Source organism: Mustela nivalis (genome assembly GCF_964662115.1).
Source record: "Mustela nivalis genome assembly, chromosome: 7".
NCBI lineage: Eukaryota > Metazoa > Chordata > Mammalia > Carnivora > Mustelidae > Mustela > Mustela nivalis.
Window position 1 is genome coordinate 7,198,465 of NC_139026.1, and position 18,447 is coordinate 7,216,911.

The following is an 18,447-nucleotide window of genomic DNA, read 5'->3' on the forward strand; positions in this document are numbered from 1 at the left end:
GTCCCGACCCGTTTCCGAGCCAGGCCCGACGTGCAGCCTCCCTGGGAGAGCCGGGCCCAGGCATCGTTTGGTTCCTGATTCCGATTCAGGAAATGCTCGGGATACGACGGGGAGCCGCGAGCTCCCCGAATGTCCTCTCCGGGGCCCAACTGTGTAGGCATTCTCCAGTCCTGCCTTAACCTGCACACCTGAAATAGGCGGAGGAGGCTTAGGAGCCTGGGAGATGCCATCTCCAGCCCGCCGGAGATAGCATTCCGTGCTAGAATGCTCTTTGGCTAAGGGACACGACTTCAGCTTCACATACTTGAGCACACGTTTCCTAGTCCTCAATTGGTCATCTATGGTGTCCTTTCCTCCTAATTTCCGTCCTCTTTTCGCTCCTTACCCTGTAGTCTCATCTGCAGTCGCTGTACGTCTTAATTCTTGTGAGGCGCTTGGCCATTGATTCTTACTGGTCGTTCCTTCCCAGCCAGAGCACCTGGACTTTATGTCACCCGCCCATTTCTACATCCGACCCCCCTTGTGAATCTCTAACTTTGCGGAAGTATGACTCGGCTAGATCACTCTTGAATCTTGTATTGGTTTATTTGAAATCTCGTATTTTCTCTTAAAAAAAAAAAAATGGGGAGCGTACTGATTCCATTTCCAAACCGGAAGAACTGCAATTTGTTTCCTTGTCTTAGTCATAAACAGGAACAACAAATCCATGAAAACACCACCATACTTTCAACCAGACTTGGAAAGAGAAAAAATTGTCCGAGACCTTAAAACATAGGAACCCTACAAAGTTTTTCTTAGCCTAAATTTTGTTAGAATAATAATTCCATGTTGAGATTTCTGTCATCTAACTTACTGCATTCCCAAAGACCCCTACAGGATACTAAAAACCCATAGTAAATCAAGGTATTAAGGGCATATTTATCCTTCATTAAACTCATTGAGTATGTACAAGGTTCTGTTATAAATAAGAGAGAAACGGTGATGAAGGAGTCAGAATTCCTAGTAGGGAATAATACGCAAGTAAGCAAATACATTGAGGGGAAAAAAAAAACACACCCTCAGGTATCAATAAATGCTATTAAGAAGACAAAACGAGGGGTGCCTGGCTGGCTCAAGTGTCTGCCTTGGGCTGAGGTCATGATCCTGGAGTCCTGGGATCAAGTCCTGCGTTGGGCTATGTGCTGGGTAGAGAGTCTTGCGTCTCCCTCTCCTTCCCCTCTCTCTCGTGCTCTCTCTCTCTCTCATTATCTCTGTTTCTTTCTCTCATAGAAATAAAATCTTAAAAAAAAAAAAAAAGAAGAAGAAGAAGAGGAAGAAAGAGAAGAAGACAAAATGAGATCATGAAATTGAGGGGAGAATTAGGTGATTAGAGAAGGCCTCTATGAGAAGTGACACTGCCCCTGAAGTCCTTTACAAGGGCCTTAAGGATCCTCCATGATCTGTTACCCATTCATTTAATGTATTTTCTTCATTGTTTAGAAAACTGGCACACATATCTTCGAACATGTTTTTCATTTACTTATTTATTAGATTTATTGATTTTGTGTGTCCTCACCAAGAGGGGAGTTTTTATTTCGTTTATTGGTGACACTGCAGTGCCTGGTACATTGCAGGGCTCAGTAGGTGTTGAATGAATACATTTGAAGCTTAGTGAGCAAGGAGAGTGTGGTAAGATATCAAACAGATAGGCAGAGGCCAGGTCAGAGCAGGTAGGGATTTGCAGATATTATGGGAAGGTAGCTAGAGGGTTTAAATTAGAGGAAGGGACTTATTGACAAAATCTGAAAGTTTTTAAACTTCGTGAAGAAGGCATTGTAGGGATACAGGAGAGGAAGCGGCAACAATTTCTATATAGAGCTACGGTGGGGAGATGTATGATCTTAGGGGCAGTTGTATTAATCTGTGAAAACCTCATGTACTGATCTCTCCTTTGGAGATTTGCCTTGCCATGTGATTGGCCATGACATTCTGTACGCTAGACTCTACTGCATAAATCCAAGAGAACTTTTCATGGATACATGAAAATACAAAAGATGGGAATATGGATTCCTATCTTTCTTCATAATTTCACTCAGTTTACAATGCAATAGGTTGTAATTTTACTTTAGTTCTATTTCTTTCATCCATCTATTCATTCAACAGTTTCTAAAATATCTACAGGACCTGCTGTGTGTCAACTGTACCATGCTAATCTAGATAAAAAGGCATCTGATATTTCAAGTACTTACAAAAGGCCCTTTTTATCATTGCCCTTATGGTATACTAGCAGAGAGGCAAGTCAGTTATTGATGATTCCAATGAATTTTAGGAAAAGGGAAGTTTGGGGTACTTTGAAACAGAAAGCAGGTCTGTAGGGGGTGGGGGTAATGTGGAAGTCTTCTTGGAGGAAATGGTTTGAGATGGAAGCGTGAGCCAGACAAAAAGCAGAGGCAGAGGGATGCTGGTAAATGTTTAAAAACCAGTTCTAAAACAAACAAACAAATAAACAAGCAAGAAAGCCCTGATCTGTAGTGTGAACAGCCAGATTGCAAAATTTCTGAAAATTGTTCCTGTAGGCTGATGTAAGCTGGCTCCAACACACACACACACACACACACACACACACACACACACACACACACTGAGTGATATGGAAGAAGGTGGCATTCCAGGAAGAGGGAACACTGTGCAGAAGGGACTCAAAGCTGGAGAAGGCGCAATGCATCCATAGAGAAGTCTGAAGTGGCTGGAGTATAAAGAAAGAATGATATAAATGAGTCTGCAATGATGTGCAAGAATCATTTGTTTGTGTCTCTTCTCTTATTCTGTATTTAGCAATGTCATTTTGGTAACTTGAAATTGGCTGCTATAGTATTATTTACACCATAGAAATTGGCTAACATTGCATATCAGGGTTTTCCACCTCCCAACTTGCTTAATAAATATATACCAGTGGTAGGGGACCAGGTCATGCAGAATTGTTCAATGGACCCACACAAAACGTTTTGGTCCCTATCCTTAGTGATGGGAAGCCACTGAAGGATTTTAACCAGTATCTCATATGGTCAGATGTTCACTTTTAGAAAGTCCTAGAACATGGCCCTAAAGTAAAGAAATTGGATCCCAAGGATTACAGGTGAGGAATTTCTGAAGTAGGTCCATATCCAAGTGGAGATCAAGGAAGCCCAACTAAAAGAACTCTGGACTGACAGTGACAACTGTGGATTAAACAGAAGTTCTTTTTAAAAGGCATATTTTGACAATTATGATCCTGACTTTGGAGGAACTGCAATGATTAGCAGTGGAAGAAATCATGTAAAATTTCTTAAGTAAAAATTTACTGACTTTAAATAAGAGTGTTAGGCAGGACTTCCACTTCTGAAGATGGAGTAGACATACCTTTCCCTATTCTTCTTTTTTTTTTTTTTTAAGATTTTATTTATTTATTTGACAGAGCAGGATCACAAGTAGACAGAGAGGCAGACAGAGAGAGAGAGAGAGAGAGAGAGGGAAGCAGGCTCCCCACAGAGCAGAGAGCCCGATGCGGGGCTTGATCCCAGGACCCCGAGATCATGACCTGAGCCAAAGGCAGCGGCTTAACCCATTGAGCCCCCCCCCTATTCTTCTTCTTAGGTACCACTGAAATCCCTGAACAGGACATATTTTTTAAAAAAATAATAATAAGACTTTGAGAGTTGGAGAGAAGAGGCAGACCAGTTAGGGAAATTAGAACTTGAGGAATGACATGGTAGTGAGTTCCCTGAGTTTTCTTTTTACTTCCTGTGTCCCAGACTTGGAGCTGAAGAAGCTGGTAGCCAGAAATTCCAATGAGTACAGACAAAAAAGGAAGAAATAAATAGAACAAAGAAAGAAAAAAAAGGCTGCTTTCTTTAGCAAACAGAAAACTTTACACAATAACTGCTGTAATCCAAGCAACACAGAAAAAATGTGGCCCTACTTGCACACATGCCGGCAAAGCTGAATGAGGAACCCAGTCTATATAGCTTGCAAGTCTTTAATCAGGTGTCCAACACCCATGCTAGTGTGGTGCAGGCCAAGTAAGGAGTTGGTACTCTCATCCCTTCTGGCTGATAATGACTTCCCCTAACCCTGTTGTGTAAGAGGAGACCATGGCAAGATTTGGACATCCACTCAAGCCGGCAGCAAGAGGCAACCCATCCTCTCCCTGTTGGGGTGGTGTTGGAGGAGGTTAGTGGAGAGTGAGGACTTTCACCATCACTCAGCAATAACGAGGATACCCTCCCTGCAGTGTCTGTAGAGACCGGGTAGGGAGCTGAAACTCCTACCCTCCACCCCGACTGTTAATGGAAACTAAGTGGGGAATCTGGATGTCTACCTCCACATTTACCTGCTGCAGTGATGTCCCCCAAAAAGCCAATTAAAAAAGGAGGTTTAAATAAAATCCAGTGTCTCATAACATAATATAAAATGTCCAGTTTCAGTTGAAAAATCACTCAACAAGAACTGTGAAATCTCAAAGTGAATGAAAAGACTATCAAGTAGATGCCAACACCAAGACGACAGGGCTGTTAGAATTATCTGACAAAGACTTAAAACCAGCAATGATAAACAATTTTCAGCAAGCAGTTGCATACAAGCTTGAAACACATGAGAAAATAGATTTAACAAAAAAAAAAAAAAAAAAAAAAAAAAGAAAGAAAAAAAAAAAAGAAGACTCAAATAGAAATTTTAGATCAGAAAAATGTAATAACTGAAGTATCTCAGTGGTTGTGCTCAACAACAGAATGGAAGTGACGGGTGTGCGTTGCAGGGGAAACAATGACTGAACTGGAAGACAGAACAATAGAGATTACTTAATATAAACAAGAGAGAGAAGAGAGTCTGAAAATCCAAATAAATCAATAAATCAACAACAACAAAAACTCCAACAACAACAACAACAAAAAACCCAAAAAACAAACCAAATGAAAACAAAAACTCTAGCGCCTCAGAGACCTGTGGGACTATCACAAAAGATTTAACATTTGTGTCATCAGAGTTGAAGAAAAAAAGACAAAGAGGTCCAGAGTCAAAAGGCAATTGGTGAAATAATGGATGAATATTTCTCTTATTGGCCAGAAACATTAGCCTATAGATTCAAGAAACTGAGTAAACCCCACACAGTATAATAACAAAGAAATTCATGTGAAAAAATATCACAATTTAACCTGAAAACTGAAGACAGAAAATCTGAAAACCAGCCAGAGAAAATGACAACTTATCTACTGAGGAAAAATAATTTGAATGAGAGCAGATCAGAAACCATGGAAGCCAGAAAGAAGTAGCAATATAGTTTTAATTGCAGAAAAAAAAAAAAAAAGAAAGAAACTGTCAACCCAGAATTCTATACCCAATGAAAATATTCTTTAACAGTGAAGGGACAATGAAGACATTCTACGATGAAGGAAAACTAAGATTTGTCACTGCAGACTTACTCAAAGACATGGATAAAGGAATTTCTCTAAACAGAAAAGATACAATAAAAGAAGGAACTTTGGAACATCAGGAAGAAGAAAGAACACAGTGGACAAAATAGTAGATAAATACAATAGGCTTTTATTCTCTTGGGTTTTCTAAATGATGCTTGACAGTTTGAGTAAAAAATATAAATTTGGGGGATGCCTGACTCGCTCGGATGGCAGAGCATGTGATTCTTGTGAGTTTAAGCCCCATGTTTGGCATGGAGCTCACTTTTTAAAAAATCAACTGGATTTAATAAAACTTAAAAATTGTTTTTAAAGAATAGAGTCCTGTGTGGTTCTAAATATATATGAAGGAAATATTTAAGAAAATTATAAAATGGGAGGGTAAAGAGACATAGAGGGAAGTAAAGTATTTATATTTCATTTTAAATTGGTAAAATGATGACACCAGTCGACTCTCATAAGTTATGTATTTATGATGTAATACGTAGAAAGACCACTTAAAATACACAAAGAGATACACTCAAAAACATTATAATTACATAAAAGTAGAATTCTAAAAAAATATTTAAGTAACCCACAAGAAGGCAGGAAAACAGAAAAGCAATGAAAACAAAGAGAACAAAAATGAAACAAAACAAAACAAAACAAAAAAACCAGACTTAATCCTTAACATATCAATAACTACATTAAAAGTAAATGATCTAAGAATATCAATTAAGAGTCAGAGGTTGGCAGAGTGGATTTAAAAACATGGCCTAGTATATGCTGTCTACAAGAAACTCACTTCAAATATGACATAAGCCATGTGCATGCAAATGAAAGGATCGAAAAAGATATGCATTCATTAATCAAAGGAAAGCAGGCTATATTAATATCAAATAAAATAGACTTTGGAGTAAAGAAAGTTACCAGAGAAGAGAACATTATATAATGATAAAAATGTCAAGCCTCCATGAAGACATAGCAATGCCAAATGTATATGCACCAAAAAATGTTCCGCAAAACATGTGAAGCAAAAGCTGATAGACCTGAAAATAGAAATAGACAAATCTACCATCAGGGTTTGAGATTTCAACATCTCTCTTGCTTGCAACAGTGGATAGAACTACTAGACAGAAAATTAGAAAGAATATAGAAGAACTTAACATCGCTAACCAACAGGATCTAATCAACATTTTAAAAACATTCCACCTAGGGGTGCCTGGGTGGCTCAGTTGTTGGGTGTCTGCCTTCAGTTCAGGTCGTGGTCCCAGGGTCCTGGGAGCAGGTTCCTGGGATTGAGCCCCACATCTGGCTCCTGGTTCAGCAGGAAGCCTACTTCTCCCTTTCCCATTCCCCCTGCTTGTGTTCCCTCTCTTACTGTCCCTCTGTGAAATTAATTTTAAAAAATCTCAAAAATACATGCGTACATACATGCATACATACATTCCATCCAGGGGCACCTGGCTAGCTCACTCAGTGGAACATGTGACTCTTGATCCCAGGGTCATGAGTTCAAGCCTCACATTGGGTGTGGACTTAAAAATTAAAAAAAAAAAAATAAAGTAAGTTGGGTGCCTGGGTGGCTCAGTGGGTTGGTCCGCTGCCTTTGGCTCAGGTCATGATCTCGGCGTCCTGGGATCAAGTCCCGCGTCAGGCTCGCTGCTCAGCAGGGAGCCTGCTTCCTCCTCTCTCTTTGCCTGCCTCTCTGCCTACTTGTGGTCTCTGTCAAATAAATAAATAAAAAATCTTAAAAAAAAAATAAAGTAAGTAAAAACATTCCATCCAATAAGAGCAACATAGATATTCTTTTAAAAGTGACATTGAACAGGGGTGCTCCTCTCTACGTGCTACATGGGATGATGTTCATTTGTTTAATAAAGCCGGGTAGAACTTCAAATTAAAAAAAAAAAAAGTGTCATGGAACATATACCAAGATATACCATATATTGGGCCATAATAGTGATCTTTAATTTTAAAAAAAAATTGAAATCCTACAGTGTTTTCTCTAACCACAATGAAATCAAGCTAGAGGTCAATAAAAGAAGGATGACAGGAAATTCTCCACGCAACTAGAAACTAAACAACACATTTAAAAAAAAATTTCTTCAAGGGGCATCTGGGTGGCTCAGTTGGTTAAGTGTCTGCCTTCAGCTCGGGTCATGATTCCAGGGTTCTTGGATCAAGTCCCACATCAGGCTCCTTGCTCAGCGGAGCCTGCTTCTCCCTCTGCCTGCCACTCCCCCTGCTTGCATACTCTCTGTCTCTGACAAATAAATAATATCTTTAAAAAAAAAAATTTCTTCGGGCACCTGAGTGGCTCAGTGGGTTAAGCCGCTGCCTTCGGCTCAGGTCATGATCTCAGGGTCCTGGAATCGAGTCCCGCATCAGGCTCTCTGCTCAGCAGGGAGCCTGCGTCCTCCTCTCTCTCTCTCTCTGCCTGCCTCTCTGCCTACTTGTGATCTCTCTGTCAAATAAATAAATTAAATCTTAAAAAAACAAATTTCTTCAAGATGGGATCGGGAGGGAGACAAACCATAAGAGACTCTTAATCTCACAAAACAAACTGAGGGTTGCGGGGGTGGAGGACGTAGGAAGAGGGTGGTGGGTTTATAGACATTGAGGAAGGTATATGCTATGGTGAGTGCTGTGAAGTGTGTAAACCTGGCGATTCATAGACCTGTACCCCTGGGGCTAATAATACATTATATGTTAATAAAAAAATAAAAATTATATTAAGAAATAATAAATAAATAAATAAAGCTGCTATAAGCATCTTAAAAATTTTTTTTCTTTATTATTTGAGAGAGAGCGAGAGTGTATGAGTGGGAGGAATAGCAGAGGAGGAGGGACAAGGAGTGGGAAGGAAGAATTTCAAGAAGAACCCCCCCTCCTCTGCTTAGCACAAGAGTCTGATGTGGGGTTCGCTCTCATGACCCTGAGATCATGACCTGAGTCAAAACCAAGAGTTTGTCATTTAAATGACTGAGTCACCCATGCACCCCTAAGCAACACATTTCTAAATAATCTGTAGGTGAAAGATGAAGTCTTAAGGCAAATAAAAAATAAAGTTGAAATGAATGAAATATAAACAACACATCAAAATCTGTGGTACACTACTAAAACACTGCTGGGAGGGCAATTTTTAGCAGTAAATGTACACATCAGATAGGAGGAAAAGAATGATCTAAGTTTCCACTTTGAGAATGTGGAAGAAAAAGATCAAAATAAACCCAAAGCAAGCAGAATGAAAGAAATAATAAAGATTAGAGTAGAAACTGAAAACAGAAAAACAAAGAAAATCAATGAAAAAAATGGAATTTTAAAAAAGATTTTATTTATTTATTTGAGAAGGAGAGCAAGAGAGTATGAGTAGGGGTTGGGGGGAGGCAGAGGGAAAGACAGACTCCCTGCTGAGCAGGGAGCTAGATATGGGGCTGGATTCCAGGACCCCGGGATCATGATCTGAGCTGAAGGCAGATGCTTAACTGACTGAACCAGCCAGGTACCCCCAAAAATGGATTCTTAAAGAAGATCACTAAAATTGACATACTTCCAGCAAGACTGACTAGGATAAAAGGGAGAAGATACAAATTACTAATATTAGGAATGAAACAGGAGGTATCACTACATACATTGCACATAAAAGGATCATAGGACAGGGGCGCCTGGGTGGCTCAGTAGGTTAAAGCCTCTGCCTTCGGCTCGGGTCATGATCCCAGGGTCTTGGGATGGAACCCCGCGTTGGGCTCTCTGCTCGGTGGGGAGCCTGCTTCCCTTCCTCTCTCTCTGCCTGCCTCTCTGCCTACTTGTGATCTCTGTCTGTCAAATAAATAAAGTCTTTAAAAAAAAAAAAAAAGGATCATAGGACAATACCACAGACTCGACACACATAAATTTAACAACTTAGACCACTTCCTCAAAAAAAAACACAAATTACCTCAACTCAGTCAATGTGAAATAGATAATTTGAATATCCCTATAACTATTAAGGCAAATGAATTTATAGTTTTAAAGCTTCCAAAAGAGAAATCCAGGCTCAGATGGTTTCACTGGAGAATTCCACTAAATGGGTAAGGAATTAAAGCCAATTCTACACAGTCTTTTCCAGAATATAGAACACTTTTCAATTCATTTTATAAAGCCAGTTTTATCCTGATAACAAAACCAAACAAAAACAATTGAAGAAAGAAAACTGTGACCACTATCCCTCATAAATAACAGACATAAATATCCTTAACAAAATATTAGCAAATAGAATCTAACAATATATCAAAAGAATTATTCAGCATGACCAGGTGGGGTTTATTCTAGGGATACAATGCTGGTTCAATATTTAAAACCCAATCGACGGATTCTGCCACATTAAAAAGTTCAAAAAAAGAAAAATCACACAGGGCACCTGGGTGGCTCAGTAGGTTAAGCATCTGCCTTCTGCTCAGGTCATGATCCCTGGGTCCTGGGATGGAGCCCTACGACAGTCTGCTTGCTCAGCAGGGAGTCTGCTTCTCTCTCTCTCTCTCTCTACCCCACCCAGCTTGTACTTTCTCTCTCGCTCATTCTTTCTCCTCTCAATTAATAAATAAAATCTTCAAAATAAAATTATATTAAAAAAAGAAAAAATCACAACCATATCAATAGATACAGGAAAAATATTTGACGAAATTCAACATCTATTCATGTTAAAGACTCTCAGAAAAACAGGAACAGAGGAGAACTTCCTGAACTTGATAAAACCCATCTTGATAAAAAGCATCTACAAAAAACCTACAACAAACATTATATTTAATTGTTCTTATTCAGTATAATACTGGAAGTTGTGCCAGTGCAGCAAGGTGAAAAAAAAAAAAAAGAAGAAGTAAAAGGTATACAGACTGGAAACAAGGAAATAAAACCATCCCATTTTCAGATGAGATATAGTTTATCTAGAAAATCTCCGGGTGTCTTGGTGGTTCAGTCGTTAAGCATCTGCCTTCTGCTCATGTCATGAGCCCAGGGTCCTAGAATTGAATCCCACACTGGGCTCCCTGCTCACCAGGAAGCCTGCTTCTCACTCTCCCACTTCCCTGCTTGTGTTCCCTCTCTTGCTGTCTCTGTCAAATAAATAAATAAAACCTTAAAAAAAAAAAAAAGAAAATCTCAAAGAATCTTAAAATAAAAAACCAAAAAATAAACTCTTAGAACTACTCCATAAGATCAGCAAGGTCACAGAATACAAGATAAACATATAAAGAGTAATTATTTTATATCTACTAACTATGAACATGTGGCCATAGAAATTTTAAATAATATGCTATCATAATCATCAAGAAAATTAAATAATTAGGTATAAATTTAACAAAACCTGTTTAGGACCTGTATGCTTAAAATGACACAATACTGATGAGAAAAATTTTTTTAAGTTTTTTTTTCTAAGTTTTTAAATAAATGGAGAGACATACTATGTTCATGGATTAGAAAGTTCAACATAATCAAGATGTCAATTTTAATCAAATTGATATACAGTTTAACACAATTCCTATAAAAATCATAGCAAGTTTTTTGCACTTACAGACAAAATTATTCTAAAATTTATATGGAAAGGTAAAAGAACTAGAGTAGCTAAAACAATTTTGAAAAAGAAAAATGAAGTGAGAGGAGTCACTTTTCCTGCTTTCAAGACTTATACAGGTACAGTAAGCAAGACTGTATGGTAGTGGTGGAGGAATAGACATATAGAGTAATGGACTGAACAGAGAACCTGGGAAAAGATCCATCCAAATATGCACAATTAAATTTTGATTAAAGTGTAAAAGCAATTCAATGGAGGAAAGAGCACTTTCAGTAAATAGTCCTGGAGCAAATGGACCTTTATAAACAAAAGAAACAAAATATTTGACCTATTCTCACACCTTATACAAAAATTAACTTAACACGTATCATGAACTTAAATGTAAAAGATAAAACCATACAACTTTTAGGGACACCAGGGCGTAGTCAGTTGAGTGTCTGACTTTGGTTTTGGCTCAGGTCATGATTTCATGGGTCATGAGACTGAGCCCTGGGTTAGGCTCCGAGCTCAGTGCAGAGTCTGCTTGAAGATTTTCTCCCTCTATGTGTGCTCTCTCTTAAATCAATCAATCAATCTAAAACAAAACAAAACAAAACAAAAAAACAACAACACATACAACTTCTAGAATAAAACATAGGAGAATATGTGTAGGATTTGGGACCAGAGTTCTTAGATTTGACACCAAAACATGATCCATAAAAGAAGGAATTGATAAATTGGACTTTATCAGAATTAAAAACTTTTGCTCTGTAAAAGACTCTGTTAAGAAGATGAAAATACAAGCTACAGAGTGGGAAAAAATATCTGCAAACTCTTAAAACTCAACAATTAAAAACAAACAATCCAATTAGAAAATAGTCAAGTGACACAAAGACGTATTTCATCAAGAAGGATGTACAGACAGCAAATACGTACATGGACAGATATTTAGCATCACTAACCATTAGATTTATGCAGATTAAATTCACAGTGAGTCAAGGCACCTGGCTGGCTCAGTCAGTGGAGCATGTGAATCTTGGTCTTGGGGTGTGAATTCAAGCCCCATGTTGGGTGTAGAGATTACTTAAAAAAAAAAATCTTGGGGCGCCTGGGTGGCTCAGTGAGTTAAAGCCTCTGCCTTTAGCTTCCATCATAATCCAAGGGTCCTGGGATCAAGCCCCACATTGGGCTCTCTGCTCAGCAGGGAGCCTGCTTCCTCCTCTTTCTCTGCCTTCCTCTCTGCCTACTTGTGATCTCTGTCAAATAAATAAATAAATCTTTAAAAAAAATTAAAAAGGAATAGACTGTCAATATATCCAAGTGACTGAATTTCCAAATAATTATGCTGTGTGAAAAAAAACCAATCCCACAAAGGTTACATATCGTATGATTCTATTTATTTAATATTCTCGAAATGACAAATTTATAGAAATGGAGAACAGATTAGTGCTTGCCAGGAGTTGAGGAAGTGGAGGTGGGAGGGACGTGGGTGTAGCTGTTAAAAGGCAACACAAGGGATCCTTGTGGTGATGGAAATGTTGGGTATCCGGACCATATCAATGTTAATATCCTGGTTGTGATACTGTACTATAGTTTTGCAGGATGTTAGCATTAGAGAAAACTGAGTAAAGGGTACAAAGGATCTCTTTGTGTTTTTTCTTACAACTGCAAATGGAATTTACAATTATTTCAAAATAGTAAGATTGATTAAAAGAAAATGCCAGCATGACTTTAAACTACAGACAGCACTGAATAAGGAAGGTATCATCTCTTCCTTCAAGGAGATCATGGTCTATCTAATAATAAGCTGGTCACATAGCTGCATTTCTCAAGACATACATGGTGTTCACAGTTTTGGACTGTCCAGCATCTCTTAGGCTTGTTTTGATAGAAATGTGGCCTTGTGTTCCCCTTTCTCCTCCCTTTCCACCCATTCCGTGTGACTAGGACCGGTTGTATAATTTGTAATACCCTGTGCAAAAGAAAACAAAAAGTTCCTTGCTAAAAGACAGTAACAGCAGAGCTTTAACCCACATGCAGGGAGGGGCCATTCTGAGGTCAGAGCCCTGTATTGCTGCACAGGTCACACTGTGATAATGCCGGCCCTACCTGTGATTCTGGTAGGGTGGCCAATCAGCATCTCATCTCTCTTGGAGATGGTCCTAAATTACCCAGGAGTGGTCATTCATAATATCTCATTGCCCTGTTACTTCTATGAGAACCCTCCCAGGGAAGTCCTACTTAATGAAGTGGGGGTGGGGTGGGGGAGGAACAGCTCTCTTTTCCCCCTAAGATGAGTTATTTTTTGAAAAATATTTATTGAGAGCACCTTGGTGGCTCAGTTGGTTGGGCCACTGCCTTTAGCTCAAGTTATGATCCTGGAGTGCCAGGATTGAGTCCTGCATTGGATTCCCAGGTCTGTGGGGAGTCTGCTTCTTCCTCTGACCTTCTCCCTTCTCATACTCTCTCTCTCCCAAATAAATAAATAAAATCTTAGAAAAAAAAAAAGAAAAGAAAAGTATTTATTGAGTACCCACCATGTGCCAGGCTCGGTGCTACATGCTGGAGATACAATGGTAAGCAAGATGTGTATAAGCAAGTCTTAGCCCTCATGTAGCTTATATTCTACAAGTAGAGACAGATGTCAGCAATTAATTCCAAGCTGGGTTAAAAGCAAAATAAAAGAATAAGTAAAGGGGCGCCTGGGTGGCTCAGTGGGTTAAGCCGCTGCCTTCGGCTCAGGTCATGATCTCAGGGTCCTGGGATGGAGTCCCACATCGGGCTCTCTGCTCGGCGGGGAACCTGCTTCCCTTCCTCTCTCTCTCTGCCTGCCTCTCTGTCTACTTGTGATCGCTCTCTGTCAAGTAAATAAATAAAATCTTTAAGAAAATAAATAAATAAATCTTAAAAAAAAAAGAATAAGTAAAGATGTTGTGAACAAAAATAATCGGGGTGGCCAGATATATACGATTCCTGTTCTATGGAAGATGAAAGTGAAGATAAGAAAAGGTTAAGTAAATTGATTTTAAGAACAGAGAGCTGGTAAATGACCAACAACAGATTCTAGCCCAGGTGTGTCTGACATCACCTACATTAAGGCAATCTGGATAATTGAGAATTGAAGTACTTACTTGCACAAGGATGGGCGGCCACATCATGCGGTATAGAGTTGTTAAGGGCTGGCTTAGTTCTGAAGCCTAGCTACATTCAAATCCTGACTTGGACAAGCTACTTTAACTTCTGTCCATCTTGGTTTTGTCATTTATAAAATGAAGAGTGTTAAGAATTACTGCTGCAGAGATGAAAGGAAATAACGCCCACAGACTGCTCAGCCCGGCACATCACACCTAGTAAGTGCTCAGTGAGTGCTGGGTTTAGGAATCATGGTCTCACATCCTCTGGGAGTCCATTTTCCACATCTGTAAAATGAAGGTAGCGATGTACCTCACGGGGTCATCATAAGCATAATGAGGATTAATGTGAGCCGGAGTGCTATCCAAATTTAGCAGGTTGATTATGAAACTCATGGAGTATCTTCTCTGACCAGTGGCCCTGACTCCCTTCTCAAACGCAGTTCGCCTGGTCCTCTCTTGGGCTGCCTCTGTAACTCTATGATGATGTTATACTGACTTCTAATGTTTTCCATGCAGGGTCTTGTAGACTAAGGATTTTTTGAGGGCAGGGACTGTGTGTTCCCTCCTTATCTGGATGCCTAGCTCGGTCAAAGCTCAGTGAAGTTGAATGAGTGACAATGACAAGTACAAGCTCAGCTCCTGGGTGTTTGCTCTGTAGGGCTCTGGGCTGGAGCACACCTCACCTGGCAGTCCATGTGTCTGCCCAGTCAGCCCTGAGCTGCCCTCACGGATTTTACCCCCAGCAAGATTTCAACTGTAGGCAGGCTTCTTTCTGTCCACTAGAAGTATCTGGATTCCTCTTTTTAACCAGTTTGTAGAGAATATAAAACCACGTGTTATTAAAAAAAAAAAAAGTATAGCGTTCTATGGTTTAAAAAAAAACAACACATTTTATTTATTTATTTGACACAGAGAGAGCACAAGTAGGCAGAGAGGCAGGCAGAGAGAGAGGAGGAAGCAGGCTCTCCACTGAGCAGAGAGCCCGATGTGGGGCTCGATCCTAGGACCCTGGTATCATGACCTGAACCAAAGGCAGAAGCTCAACCCACTGAGCCACTCAGGTGCCCCTAGAGTTCTACGTTGACTTTTCCTATGCTGTTCTCTTTTGCACTGAGATGTTTATTTATTTAGGATAATTTTGGTATAAATTATTGCATTTGGTAGTTGTGTTGTGCTTGCATGTGTTGCTGTGCGATTCTCGAGGCTAGGATCTACCGCAGAGAGAAATGGACACTTCTCGTTGTCTGGACAAAAGAAAAGGGGAGGACTTCAGACCCTCAGTCAACTGCATGTTCCCACTCCCTTAGGAGCTGTCTCTTGGATAGGGATCCGGGATTGCCCATGTCGGCTCTTGACTTGAGCTCTGTTCTCACCTTTTGCCTAATTCATGCTGGTCAAGGGCTACACTTGGGTAGTCATCTTTGGGGGCATACCAAGAACATCTGCATGGTCTCCTCTCAAGTCCAGAATCAACATCCTAAAATTAAGAGTGATCGTGTCATTCTAAGAGTTTGGGGACAGTTTTTATAAGTCATGTATTGGAATGTCTGGGAGTAGCTGTCTGGGAATGCAGCTAGACTTTTTATATTAATTCCTGTAAAAATAATTCCCCTTTTTGATATACTGTGGAGTTACCCTGGAGCATAATCTTGACATAAAATGATACCATCCCATAAAAAATTCCAGAGTAAAAAAAAAAATAAGTGAATTGGGAATTGCTTTCTCTTTATTACACTTGTCACTAATCCTCTCTACATGTATTTTTATACATAAGTAATTGAATTCACTCAGAAGATGCCTTTTTGGCTGTGTATTATCAGAGAATGTTAGGTTGTCCACATATGATTTAGGTGAATATGGTCAAATTGGTTGCCGAGGACCTGAATATAAGATCTAAGATCTAAAATGGATTCTAAATGGTCCCAGAACAAAAGGGGGGGGGGAGACGTAAGGAAATCAATCAAGAGCTTATTTTGTGAGTTCCAGTCCAAGACGGTGACTTAGGAAGGCCCTGAACTCACCTCCTCTAGGAACACAGGAAATCTACACCTATTTATAGAGCAATTCCTCCTGAAGAACTGAGGGCTGACTGAACACTTCTGCCCCGCAAAATATAGAAAGATCATACTGAGAAAGGCAGGACAGATGGACACACAGTGACAAAGGGAACCCCCATCCCCAGCACTGAGAACCGCAGTGGGGAGGGCTCGTACAGAGGGACTAGGAGCAGTTGCATCTGCCTGCAGTGGGCTGGGGCACAGAAAAAAAAAAGCCACGGTTTAAAAGAGAAACTGGGATTCAGCCCTAGCACTGTGCCAGGTCCTGGGGAGCTGCTGGAACTCCCTGGTGGGGGGGTGGGGTAAGGGTTGCTGGGGAGGGCCATGGTTTACACTCTCCCTCCATCTTGAGACAGGAGCTGGGATCTGGTTACCACAGCTGGCCTGTGCCCTTAGTGGGCCCAGGACACCCAGAGGCACAGAAAAAAAGAGTCATGGTTTTAAAACAGCAACTAGAGGGCTGTCTGGCTGGCATAGTCAGTAGACCACGGGGTTGCAAGTTCAAGCCCCATGTTGGACATGGTGCCTACTTAAAAAAATTTATATATATATATATGTATATATATATATCAAACAAACAAAAAACCCAGCAACTAGAATAGAAAAGATCCAGCCCAAGAACCCTACCAACTGGTGGGGGAGCTGCTAGAAGTCTCTCTGGGTCAGAGGGGCTGGCAAGTACTATGGTTTACATTCTCCTCCACCTTGACAGTGTGAATGGAAGCAGGGTCTCCCACACCATCCCCAGGCATCCAACCAAGGTAGCCCCAGTGCAGGGCACACCGGGACACCCCGGTCAGTGCTCACTGTAGCTCCAATCATCTTGCCAAGGTGACAAAGGTGCAAAGCACCCTGGAACACTGTAAACCTGCACCACTTCAGCTCCAGAGGACTCGCCTGGGCACTGCTGGGGCACAGTGCCCCAGGACACCCTGGCTCATGCCTGCCTCTACCCCAGCCTCCCTGCTAGGGTGCTCTTGCATGGAGTGTCCTGGGACACTCCAGCTTGCACCCACTTCAGCTGCAGCTGTCCTGCCAGTGTGTCCACAGTGCAGAGAGCCCCAGAACAGCACCAGCCTGTGCCCACTTTAGCTGCAGCTGTCCTGCCAAGTATGCCACCTGAGCCAACAGCCCTGGGACTATCCGGGCCCACACCTATTTCAACTCTGGTCATCCCACCAGGGAAGCCTCAGCACAGAGTGCCCTGGGACCTCCCACCCACACCAGCCACAGCTCTAGGCAGCCAGCCAGTCTCCAGGCTCTTAAAGTCTACATAGAGGATGACCATACACAAGATCATTCCATTAAGTTTAGGAGACAGGTGCTCCACCTGACTCATAAAAACAAACACAGAAAGTCAAGCAAAATGAGGAGACAGGAATATGCTCCAAAGGAAAGAACAGGACAAAACCTCAGAAAAAGAACTAAATGAAATGGAGATAAACAATCAACCTGATAAAGAGTTCAAAGTAAAGGTCATAAAGATGCTCAGGAGACTGGAGAGAAGTGTTAGAGCTTAGTGAGAACTTAGTGAAGAGATAGAAAACACAAAAAGGAATGATTCAGAGCCGAAGAACACTAACTATAATGAAAAAAACAAAAAAACAAAAAAACCCAAAAAACCACGCCAGAGGGAATTAGCAGATCAGAAGATGCAGAACAGATCAGCAACTTGGAAGACAGGATGATGGAAAGCACCCAAGCTGAAGAACAAAAAGAATAAAGAATGAAAAAAGATGAGAATAGGTTAAGGGATGTCTTAGGCAGCACAGGGTCCCAGAAGGAGAAGGGAGAAAGAAAGGGGCAGAAAACTTAATTGAAGAAATGACCTGGGGTAGGAAACAGACATTCAGCTTCAGGATGCACAGGGAGTTCCAAACAAAATGAACCGAAGGAGGTCCACATCACGACACATAATTATAATGCCAAAGATGAAAGATAAAAATGCTGATTCCTCACCTAGAACTATGAAATTAAAAGTTCTGAGAGTAGGCATGAAAATCTGCATTAAATAATAATCTCCATGTGACCTTATGCTTCCTAAAGTTTTAAAGAGCTACTTGATATTAGACTTATAGATGTGCATAACCCCTAAAAATTTCTTCATGACCTTTAGATTCCCTCCCTCTCATCCCTCTTCACCCTGGACTTGGTTCCAGGTAACCACTAAAATCTGCTTTGGTCAGTGTGGGTGAGCTTGCATTTTCCAGGATTTATCTAAATAGAACCATACAGTATGTATGTACTCTTGCTATGGTCTGATTTCTTTCAGGTGACAAAATCATCTTTTTAAAAAAATTATACATAGGGGCACCTGGGTG

The 18,447-nt window shown here is 40.5% G+C and overlaps 1 protein-coding gene across 1 annotated transcript in view; it reads right to left on the reverse strand.

The window, feature by feature from the left end:
* The window catches only part of L3MBTL2 (L3MBTL histone methyl-lysine binding protein 2), a 529,035-nt gene that overhangs the window by 278,961 nt on the left and 231,627 nt on the right, over positions 1 to 18,447 (reverse strand). The window lies entirely within an intron of this gene.